Here is a 12,176-nt window from a genome sequence, read left to right on the forward strand (position 1 = left end):
GCCTCAGTTTTCTCCCCTGTAGGGGGCTGGACTACATCATCTTTAAGATTCCTTCTAGCCATACTATCCCATGATTCCATAATTGTGTGAAAAAAGAAGTACCAGGTGGAACAGAGAATTTGACGTAGGTTTACGACCATGGAGTTCCTTATGGCCTCTACCTGCAAATATCTGCTGTCATCAAGTTCAGGTCTGGTTTGAGGACAGATGAGTTAATTGACTCTCAAAGGAATTAGTATTTGTAAGCTGCTTTGAGACCTTAGTATGAAGATGCTTCTATACACGCTTCCCTGGAGATCCGTTTATTTTGCAGTCAACATCTGAAAATATAAGAGACACAATCCCTATCCTCCAAAGCTAGTGCTTTATATAACACAAGGCAGACAAACAAAAGCAGCTCAAGTTTAAATGGTGCTTAGTACCTCTGTCAGTAATGGCTTTTTCTCTTCAGACGTCATTTTGCACTTTGCTTGGGTTGCTTCTTTGGATTTATGCATCATAAATTCAAGCTTCTAAATCAGAGAAAGGAGAAAAGGAAGGGACCCATACATACAAAAGTGCTTATAGTAGCTCTTTTTGTAGTGACAAAGAACTGGAAATCCTAAGGGGGGAGAGGAGTGCCCATAAATTGAGGAATTAACTAATTATGGTTTATGAATGTAGTGGAACATTTGTGCCATAAGAAATGTTTGTAAAAGGACTTAGCATGATGCCTGGCACACAATAGGTGCTACATAAATGTTAGCTATTAATATTATTGTTATTATTATAAGAAATGTCAAAAGAGATGGTTTCAATGACTCCTGGGAAGACTTGTATGAACTGATGCAAAATGAAGTGAGCAGAACCAGGAGAACAATGAATACAGTAACAACAGCATAGTAAAGGCAAACAACTTTGATAGAACTCTGACTAATGCAATGATTAGCTCTGATTTCAGCAGACTAATGATGAACTCTGAAATCATGAACTGAGCAGATAGGTGGTGAAGTGGATAAATCCCTGAGCCTGGAGTCAGTAAGTCCTAAGTTCAAATGTGACCTCAGAAACTTATAAGCTATGTGATCTTGAGTGAGTCACTTAACCTCTGTTTGCCAGGGAGGCAACTAGAGATATCAATGGATAGAGTTCTGGGCCTGGATTCAGGAAGATCTGAGTTCAAATTTGGCCTCAGACACTTACTAGCTGGGTTTCCCTGGGCAAGTCACTTCCCCCTGTTTGCCTCAGTTTTCCTCATCTGTAGAATGAGCTGGAGAAGGAAATGGCAAACCTCTCTACTATCTTTGCCAAGAAGACCTCAAATGGGGTCACAAAGAATCAGATATGACCGAAACAACTGAACAACATCAACAATGAACTATAATTTCTACCTTCTTCTAGATAGATGATGGACTCAGGGTGCAGAATGAGAGATATATTTTTTTGGACTTGGGCGATGTGGAAATTTGTTTTGCTTGAGCATGAACGTTATGAGGGTTTTTTTCTTTTCATTTTTTCTTTTAAGTTGGTGGGTGGGAAGGTGAGAAAATAAGGGCTTGTTAATTGAAACATAAAGTGAAAGGAAAAATTAAAATAGAATGCTTCCTCTGATAGCAGGGACTGTTTGTTTTGGTAATGTACAAAGGTACATAGCACATGCTTAACAAATGCTCACTTTATTAGTTGAAGTTAGAGCTTTTGTCTTGTGGTTTCAGTGAAATGTTCAGCTTTTGCACGTTTGGGCTTAAGACAACTTCATTCCTGTTAAGTTTGGTGAAATATCACTGGCCATGCCTACTTGAGTTTTTTGGCCACATCTGGAGATAGTAGTAACTCTGAACAGCTGAACCAGTCATTTAATCAAACCTAGCATGTGGGCCATTCTACATGCCTCACCAAGATCATTCTTCCATGGACTCAGGCTCAGATTACTCCATTTCATAGGGGCTTGTGTTCAGATTGAAACCTGGAGTTCTAGGGCCTGCCTGCCAAAGGCTGCAAACCTTCCTATTCTTCTTTTGAGTCAGGGCATCTGATACAGTGCAGCTGTGATCCCAGGCAGCTGCTTTGGTGGTGCCTTCGGTCAGATGCTGCCTTATTACAGAAGAATTGTTCTCCAGCCTCGTGGGCATGAGTCTGTGTGGTGAGTAAAAGACAGGGAGGCTGAGCCTGGGTTTGGCTGGAAACAGAGGAACACCAGTGGGGGAGCCAATTAATAATGCATAATTACAAGTCTGTCTGAGCTTTTTTTAGCCGGAGAAACCTGACTGAAACTTAGCTGGAGGCTGATTTCGTCTCAGAGCTTTTATTTGGAGGCCAAGATTGGTGGTGATAAGGATAGCAGTTCTAAAGAGATTCCTTCAGTGGGAGGAGTGTGATAAATTGGCAATTGGATGGTGAAATGGTATTTTTATCTTTACCTGTTGGAATCTTTCCCTTCCTTCAAGGCCCAGCTCAGTTGCTACTTCATCTATGAAGCCTTCCCTGATTTTCCCGGCTCAAAATGGTCTCTCATTATTCCAAAAGTCACAAAACTGTCCCAAACCTTTGACCCAGGGCTACTTCTACTAGGAATGTACCCCCCAAAGCTCAAAGACAAAGGGAAAGGTCCCATATATATAAAAATATTTATAGCAGCACTTTATATGTAGAAAGGAATAGGAAACAAAGTGAGTATCCATCAGTTGGGAAATGGCAGAACCAATTGTGCTATATGACTATAATGGAACACTGTTGTGCCTTAAGAAATTATGAAAATGACGAATTCAGAGAAAGCTGGAAAAAAACATAGGAATTGATGTAGAGCAAAGTAAGGTAGAACAAGGAAAGCAGTTTACACAATGACTAAACAATGAAAAAGAAAACAATATCAAAAGACATTGGAATGCCAGGTCAGTGCAGTGACCAATCCTGACTTCAGAGGACTAATGCCTCTTAGTAGGAAGGTGGTGGATTGAGGATGCAGAATGATGCATACGTTTTCAGATATGTCCAAAGGAAGGTCTATGGTGTGGGGAGATATATTATGATATAATGTAATATAATATAATATAATATAATATAATATAATATAATATAATATAATATAATATAATGTGTTTAGATAAGTAATATATAAAGAGAAATATAATATACAAAAAGAAAATATTTTTATTATTAAAATATTTATTTAATATTTTAAAATATTTTTTTAAAAAAGTGATCCCTCCTCTGTTGCCTTTTTGAATGGATTTTTGGGTATAGGAGAAGACTTAACCACTTTTTGTTAAAAAAATAAAAAACAAATTACTTTAAAAAAATTCCCTAGGGTATTAATAATGTCAGTCACGTCAGTCATTGATACCTTGCTAAATATTACTTCAATTATTTGTTCACAAGCATTCATTAACTGCCTTGTGTGTTCAAATTTGAAATCAGGTCCTCTTGACTCCAGGCCCGATGGAGTCCAGTAGGTTCCTGCAAGAAAATTTGAGGAGCAAAAGAACAATTTTATCAAATGGATCCTTTGCTTTCCTTTTATCCACCAGCAAACCGTGGTCCTGAGTGCTTGAATGGAGCCTGGAGAGCCTCTGGGTGGAATGAATAAAAAAGTAAATTTAGAGTAGTGGCCTGTGAAAGATCCGTTGGCATCTACGAGTTGGTACCATGGGAGTGGAGCAAAGGAGAGTGGGCATTAATAGGTGAGTAAGGTGCATGAGCAAGGAGGGATCCAGAGTAAATGTGTAGAATTAATACGCCTGACATCAAAAGGACTGATTTTGTTAGTCTATCTCTGGTGTTATGACCTTTACTAATGTGTGGTTAAAGACAAGCATAGCATCGCCCTTTGAGTGGGCTTAGTTTTTAGACCCCCTCCCTGCAATGGCATGGAGACACTTTCAGATGTTATTAGAAAGCAAAAATGTGAAAAGGGAAAAGAACAGAGGTGAAGGAGTTTCAGGACGAAATAACTTTGACAGCATAAGAATGGAGACATCTGCTAGCTATCAGTTGCTGTAATTGCTTGTTAAGGAATTTCTAGTGTAAAAAAAGTAAATAAAACCTGGGAATCACGTTTACATGCGGTTATTCCGTTATCTTTGAGATTTAGTGTTTTGTGGTTGTGTGTGTGTGTGTGTGTGTGTGCTAATATAATGGGCTCATGGTTTGTGAATTTTTTCATATACTGGTTTACCTCATAAGATACTTATTTACCAGTGTAGGACATGTAGTTAATTTCCTCAATGTCCTTAACTCTAGGGTTTGTGAAAGCAGTCTGTCTTTATTACGATAAATAATAAATACTGTGCCTGAGGCAAAGTTGTGAGAGAGGCAAGATGTTTGGCATTCCCTATACTTTGGCATTTCCTCCAAGAGGGTATACTCCCTCTCTCTAATTCTGTTTTGTATGGCCTTTTATAACTCCTCTCCCCTTGTAGGTGAAAAGAAGATAGAGTTGTTGGAATGTCGTTGAAGTGGCTATAAGAACTAGGAAATACCAACCAGAAATTCTGGAATTATACTTGGAACATTACAAATAAATATTGGATGTCCTCTGGGAACTGGAGTGAGGTGAAGAACTATAATCTTTATCTATTCCCCTGGGTTTAATTGTCATCCTCTACTCAGCTGTCTAGAGGCAGCTAGATGGCTCAGTGGATAGAGTGCTGGGCCTAGAATCAGGAAGACCTAAATTCAAATCTGACCTCAGACATTTACAAGCTGAGTGACCCTGGGCAAGTCACTGAACCCTCTTTGCTTCAGTTCCTCATCTGTAAAAATGAACTAGAAAGGGGAAATGGCAAACCTTTCCAGTATCCACGAAAATCTCATGGGCAGTATGGTCCATGGGGTCACGAAGAGTCAGACACAACTGAACAACAACACTCAGCTGTTAAATTGATCATCCTGAAATCTAAGTCCAACCATATGATTCCTCCATTCAATAAACTCTAGTAATTCCCTATTTTTGTAATTTATATTATTAAATATATATACTTTATATTCTATTAATTATATATCATATATAATTTATGTATACACTATATAATTTATATGATTAAAATCTTCTTTTTGGCTCTTAAAATCCTTCACAACCTGATGCCTTCCTACTTTTCCAGTCTTCTTATACTTTGTCCCTCTGTACTCTTCCATCCAATGATAATGGCCTCCTTGCTATTCTTTGCACAAGATACATCTCCCAACAGAGTATTTTCATGCATGGGACTCTTTTCCTCCTCAACTCCTTTTCCCAGCTTCCTCTCTTCCTTCAAGTTTTAGCTAAAGTCCCACCTTCTATAAGAGGCCTTTCCCAATCTCCCTTAATGTTAATGTCCTCTGTGATTATCTCCAATTTAACTGTTACTTTATTTATACATAGTTATTTGCATGTTGTCTCCCCCATTAGACTGTAAGCTCCTTGAGAGCAGGAACTGTTATTTGCCTTTCTTTGCATCCATAATGTTTAGCATAGTGCCTGGTGCACAGTAGGTGCTTAATAAATGCTAATTGACTGATTCACAGATCCATCTATCCAACCCCAACCTTTAGAATGGCATCACCACCTACTCATAAGACATTTTAAACTGGACATCTCCGGCACGTCTCAAACTCAACATTTCCAAAAACAGATTAAACATCATAATTATCTTGTCTCCAAGCTCACCCTTCTTTCCACATTCTTAAAGTGCCTCAGGTTTAATTTTGGCCTCATACTCTATTCTTCACTTGCACTCACCCAGTAAGTTAAGTTTTGATTTCTCCCCTCTTTTGTATCTGATCCCTTCTTTCGCCACACAGAGCCACAATTCTTCCTTCAGGCTCTCATCATCTCTCCACTGCCTTACAGCAATAGCTTCTTAACTGGTCGTCTTGCCCCAAGTTTCTCCGTACTAAATGTTCTACCTATGGTGAAGTAATTTTCCTTAAGTATAGAGCTGACCATTCCATTTCCCTTACTCAATAAACCTTAGTAGCTTCCTATTGGCCCTAGGATAAGCTGTAAACTCCTCTGTTTAGTTTTTAAAGCCTTTTATGGCCTGACCTCAGCCTGTCTTTTCATCGTTGTTGTATATTACTGTTCCTCTCAAATTATGAGATCTAGTCTGAATGACCTCCTCTCAGTTTTTCCACACACAGCACTCCATCTCGCTTCTCTGTGACTTCAAACTGGCCACCCCTCATCCTTGGAATGCCTTCTCTTCTCACCTCTGATTCCATCAAAGTGCAGCTCAAGCAGCATCTTCTACATGAGGCCTTTTCCTCATCCTTCCCCCTCCCTCTCTTCCAAACTTTTAATTGTTCCAAATTTAATTGCTCCAAATGTAATTGTTCCAAACATTTGATTGTTGTTTGGCTGTTTGATTTTGTCTGATTGGACCATATTGTCCAGGGGTTTTCTTGGCGAAGGCACTACACAGGAAGGAAACAGCAAACCACTACAATATCTGCCAAGAAATCCCCCAAAAAGGGTCACCAAGGGTTGGACATGACTGAAAACTACTAAACAACAGTCTTACTGGCTTTATGCCCAGCTCTCTATCCACTGAGCCACCTAGCTGCCTCCTAGGGAAAAAGAGGTTAAGTGACTTGCTCAAGGTCACACATATATTAAATGTCTGAGACCAGATTTGAACTCAGGTGGTGCACTGGGCCTGGAGTCAGGAGGACTCATCTTCCTGAGTTCAAATCTGACCTCAGACACTGGTTGTGTGGCCCTAGGCAAATCACTTAACCCCATTTGCCTCAGTTTTCTCATTTGTAAAATGAAATTGCAAACCATTCTGGTGAGGAAGAAAAGTACAAATATAGGGGCCGTTAGGTGGCATAGTGGATAGAGCAACGGCCCTGAAGTCAGGAGAATCTGAGTTCAAATCTGGCCTCAGACAAAACACTTGACACTTACTAGCTGAAATGAAATTGCAAACCACTCTAGCTAGTATTTTTGCCAAGAAAACCTCAGATGGGGTCAAGAAGGCAGAATATTAAATGCATCCTTTTCAGATCATGATGCAATAAAAATTATATGTAATAAAGGGCTATACTCAACACAAACTGAACATAACTCAACAACAAACTTCCTCACTGCAGGCCCACCACTCTATCCACTGATTGTCTGCTGCCCAGCATTTAACTACTTTGTATTTATTCTTTTTACACTCATTCTGTATAAATTTATATTTGAACTTTATTTATTTATTTTTTTTAGGCAATTGGGGTTAAGTGACTTGCCCAGGATCACACAGCTAGTGTCAAGTTTTGTTTGAGGGCAGATTTGAACTCAGATCCTCCTGACTTCAGGGCTGTTGCTCTATCCACTACGCCACCTAACGGCCCCTATATTTGTACTTTTCTTCCTCATCAGGATGTAAGATCTTTAAAAGAGAAAGAGAATGTTTCATTCTTTGTATTTGCCTCTCTAACACTTAGGATGGTGCCTGGCACATAATAGGCTGATTGATTGATCCCAAATGGTTAAAAAAGAGAAAGTTTTGTCACTGAAAAGATTAGGCTTTAGTTATCTGGAAAACTCATTTATATGAGATTACTGTTTCTCAGATATTGACAGATGAATTATACTTATCATTGTTCTTGGCATTACTAAATGCTTGCTGATGGTTTGGTTCTCTGAGATTGTCAGATTTACTGGCATATAGCTGAGCAAAATAGTTCCCTAATTATTGTTTTAATTTCTTCTTCCTTGGTGGTGGATTCGCCCTTTTCATTTTTGATACTGGTAATTTGATTTTCTTCTTCTGTTTTATTAAATTAACTAAAGGTGTATCTATTTTATTGGTTTTTTCATAAAGCCAGTTCTTAGTTTTATTTATTAGTTCAATAGTTTTCTTAATTTCTACTTTGGTTTTCAGTATTTCCAATTTGGTGTTTAATTGAGGATTTTTAATGTGTTCTTTTTCTAGTTTTTTTAGTTGTATGCCCAATTCATTGATCTCCTCTTTCTCTACTTTATTCATGTAAGCATTTAGACATGTAAAACTTCCGCGAATTAGGAACTGCTTTCGCTGCATCCCATAAGTTTTGGTATGTTGTCTTATTATTGTCATTCTCTTAAATGAAGTTACTGATTGTTTCTGGGATTTGTTGTTTGACCCATTCATTTTTTAGGATTAGATTATTTAGTTTCCAATTACTTTTTAGTCTATCTTTCCATGGCCCTTTATTGCATATAATTTTTATTGCATCATGATCTGAAAAGGATGCATTTAATATTTCTGCCATTCTGCAGTGGATTGTGAGGTTTTCATGCTCCAGTACATAGTCAATTTTTGTGTATGTGCCATGCACCATTGAGAAAAAAGTATATTCCTATCTATCTCCATTCAGTTTTCCGATGGTTTGGTTCTCTAAAGACTTTGTCTATTTTATAGTACAGTAACACATAGTGATAGGCTAAGCAGACTTACTTGTGTCAATTTTATGGATGGAGAAGGAGCAGTGCTAAGAAGAAAAACGACCGAGACAAGGTCAGACAATGAGTCTACACTGAAGCCATGAATAGAATCCAGGATACCTACCTCTTATGGCTATTATTTCCTAAGAGGAACTGATGGTTTTAAAAGCTATAGAGAGGACTCTTCCCATTCGGTTGACCTAAATCTCTTCATACTTTGGCTGATTATCAAAGCATTACTTTAGCAAAATGCTTTTCCCTACAGTCCCAGATTTTCAGGTGTAAGTGCTGTACTCAAGTAATTGGAATCCATGTTCAGAGTACAAGTATAAACAATAGCTCACATATCCCTCCTTGTTTACACTAGAAATTTGAGCATGAGGAGGAAAAACGCAAGGTCTGGCATAATTCCTCAAATATTTACAGTAGCCATGTGAAATACAACAGCATAGTGAGTATAAATTGCCAAAATCAGAATCTTTAAGGATGAAGGGACAGCCAAGGCCATTGAGGTCAATTAAGATCTGAAGAGGAATGACCTACAGTGTCCCTATATGTATGTAGACAGCTAGTCTTTGCTTGAATATCTCCAATAAATTACCTCTCTAGAGAGTCCATTTCACTTTTGGATAGATCTATTAGCAAACTTTTTCCTTAGATCAATCCAAATAAAAGAGGTATGATAGAGATGGGCCAGCTAAATGGTGCAATCGATAGAAGGAGGGCCTGAAGTCAGGAGAACCTGAGTTCAAATCTAGCCTTAGATGTGACTAGCTATGTGACCCTGGGCAAGTCACTTACCCCTGTTTGCCTCAGTTTCCTCATGTGTAACATGAGCTGGAGAAGGAAATGGCAAACTACTCCGTGATCTTTGCCAAGAATACCCGAAATGGGATACGAAGAGTCAGATAAGACTGAATGATGATAGAAATGGAAAGGGTGATACATTTGTAAGTAGAGGATCCAACTTCAAATCTGCATTCTGTCCCTTAAAGCTTAAGTGACCTTGGGCAAGTCATTTTACCACTGTAGGACTCAGTTACCATATTGTTAAAATAATAGACTTGTATTTTATGATCTCTAAGATCCCCACCTGCCCTAAATGTTATAAAATAAAGAACTTATAAATATTAAAAGCTATAGCATAATGCCAATGTGGATGGTTCTTCTTAACACCCCCTCCCACCTGGGATAAGCTAAGAAAGAAAAAAAATTTTTTTCAGGTCAGAAAATTTAATAATTAAGGTATAATGATCATTCTATAGTACCAGAAAATGGGAGTCAACATGCCATGGTGGAAAGCACATTGGATCTGAAGTCAGAAGACATGGGTTTTGTTTCCAGATCTCTTAATATGAATATGACCTTGGGTGACTTTCTTAAAGTCTGAGAGCTTCAATTTCCTCATCTATAAAGCTATGCAGTCTCTTACTGCTAGAGGTGTGTTGGTGAATGCTAAATAATCAGCTCTCAAAAAAAAAACAACCCAGTGCAATCTCCATTATCAATATTTTCTCCATCACTTTCTTAAGTCTAGACAATCAACAAAGCAATAAATCAAGCTTTGCTTTGTAGTGATTGCCAAATTCTGAGGTGTGAAAGCTTAGGCTAAAAATTTAATAATCCATTAGGCAAACAAGTTTAATTTGCCTCAAGTGCACCCCTGCTTATAGTTCTAAACACATAATCCTTTTACTTGGTTTTTGTGCAGAGGCAGGATTCAGACTCAGATTTTTTGAGTTGAGGTGTCATCCTCTTAGTGGGGCAATTGATAGAGTGCCAGGACTGAATTCAGGAAGACTTAGCTTCCTGAGTGCAAATCAGACGCTTACTAGCTGTGTGACCCTGGGCCAGTCACTACTATTTGCCTCAGTTTCCTCATCTGTAAAATGAGCTGGAGAAGGAAATGGCCAACCACTCCAGTACCTTTGCCAAGAAAACTCCAGATGGGGTCACAAAGAGTTGGACACGACTGAAATGACTGAACAAGAGCTCTTTCACCTACGTTGTAAGGATCAATAACACAGTGGATAGCTTTCAGATGAAGAACATTTTTATCTGCTTTTATGAAGTTAAAATTATAAATATCAAGCATTTCTAGTGAAGGAGTCCTGAACATTCAGAACTCATCAGGTAAGCAGTGAAATCCGCCGAGACTTTTGTCTCTGTATGTTCCCAGGTGACTTCTTGGTTGGGGAATTAGTCGGGCAGCAATGTGAGACAAGAGCCTCTCTTTGTATAAAAAATCACTGTGATTAAAGAAAATAATCTGATTCATTTGATGTGATTGCCCCCTTTTAGGGAAATTAGATGATAAATTATACTGATCTCTTAGTCAGTAAAGAGATGGCTTTTGGGGACATGAACTGTCCCCACCCCTCCCCCACCCTTCTCCTTTTAAGGGAATTAATGCTCAAGACCTTTTAGGTGAGATGAAAGTGTTTTTCCTCACCAGCAGGCAACAGGAATGTATATTCAGTGTCCTGCTAGTATAATCTCCTTTTGTTGCTGTTGTTGTTGTTTTTTAAAGGAATAGGAGCTCATGTAAACTGAAGCCTGGAACAGTTTAAGTTATATTTATTTTCTTTTTTCTTCTTTAAAAATGTTTTTTTTTTTTTTTAAATGGAACTCCTTTTTTAAACATCACTTTGTTTCTCGGTATATCCCTCCTCCCTTCTTCCACCCAGAGAGCTATCCCATGTGACCAAAAAAATAAAAAGAAAGAAAGAAAAAAAAAACCAGTTCAACCAAACTAGGTACAACATTATGTGCAATGTTCTACACCCATAACCCTCCACCTCTGCAAAGGAGGGAGGGAGGGGTGTTCCTATGACTCTTCGTTAGACCTCGGCCTGGTCATTATTACAGCTCCAAATCTATGATCTTGGTCAGTAGACTTTTATTTAGTGATATTTAATGTAAGTATTTTTTTCCTAGTCAATACCTTCCTTTCTTATCCTTGCTGTATTGATTTTGTTTACAGAAAAGCTTTTCAATTCCACGTAATAAAACTGATCTGTTTTAACTTTTGTGAACTGCCTGTTATTTGGTTAAGAAACCTCTCTTGGTCATAGCTGTGAAAAGTAACTGATCTCATTCTCTTTTCATTTTATTATGGTATGTAAATAACTTATTTTAAAAACAGTCATGTGAGGCTCAATCACGGTTGTTAGCAAAGAGTGAATGCTGGAAAATATGCTGTACATGTGTTTTTCTGGGGTGCCAGAGATGCTAATGGTGGAAATAAAAAGCAACATTTTCCATGTTTTGTGTGATTGCTAAATGAGGTACTGTATTTCCTCCCACCAAATTTATAGATGGCTTTAGTTATATCTACTGCTGCATGATCATCACTTAATGATAAATGCTAGTTTTGATTAAAATTACCCAACTTCCTTATGATTCCATGTGGTCTAATCATCGTCAACGTGTTCCTGAGCTACAACTCCTGGGTTCTGTTAAAGTGGTGATTGATGGGTTTGCTTAGGAGAAGGTGAGTTAGTATTTTAAATAAGGTTATTTACAGGGGAGAATTTAGGGTTTGTTTTTGGTTCGTGATAATGGTTGCTTGCCCCAACTCCCTTTCTTCAAATAAAAAGATTATTAGAGACTTCAGTAAAAGAAAAAAACAAACAAACCCCCCAAACTTTCCCTTAACAATACTATGAGAAAGCAAAAAGGATCCCAAATCCTGTCTTTTAAGTATTAATTACTGCTATGTGAGAGGCTTATGAGAGCAGTTCTGGCCAATGTGCCTTTTTCTTCCTTCCTTCCTTCCTTCCTTCCTTCCTTCCTTCCTTCCTTCCTT

At 38.2% G+C, this 12,176-nt stretch overlaps 1 long non-coding RNA gene across 4 annotated transcripts in view; it reads left to right on the forward strand.

The window, feature by feature from the left end:
- Window positions 1–1,629: 1,629 nt before the first annotated feature.
- The window catches only part of LOC114022877, a 94,378-nt gene continuing 83,831 nt past the window's right edge, over window positions 1,630–12,176 (forward strand). For 3 of the 4 annotated variants that reach the window (XR_003566717.1, XR_003566716.1, XR_003566718.1), the window contains exons 1-2: window positions 1,630–2,122; window positions 3,507–3,659. This is a non-coding gene — a long non-coding RNA (uncharacterized LOC114022877). Of the gene's footprint in view, window positions 2,123–3,506; window positions 3,660–4,397; window positions 4,640–12,176 lie in introns of those variants that run through there. The other variant, XR_003566719.1, reaches the window with a different exon arrangement.

This window comes from Vombatus ursinus, unplaced genomic scaffold (assembly GCF_900497805.2).
Source record: "Vombatus ursinus unplaced genomic scaffold, bare-nosed wombat genome assembly UNPS02014814.1, whole genome shotgun sequence".
NCBI classification, from domain to species: Eukaryota; Metazoa; Chordata; class Mammalia; order Diprotodontia; family Vombatidae; genus Vombatus; species Vombatus ursinus.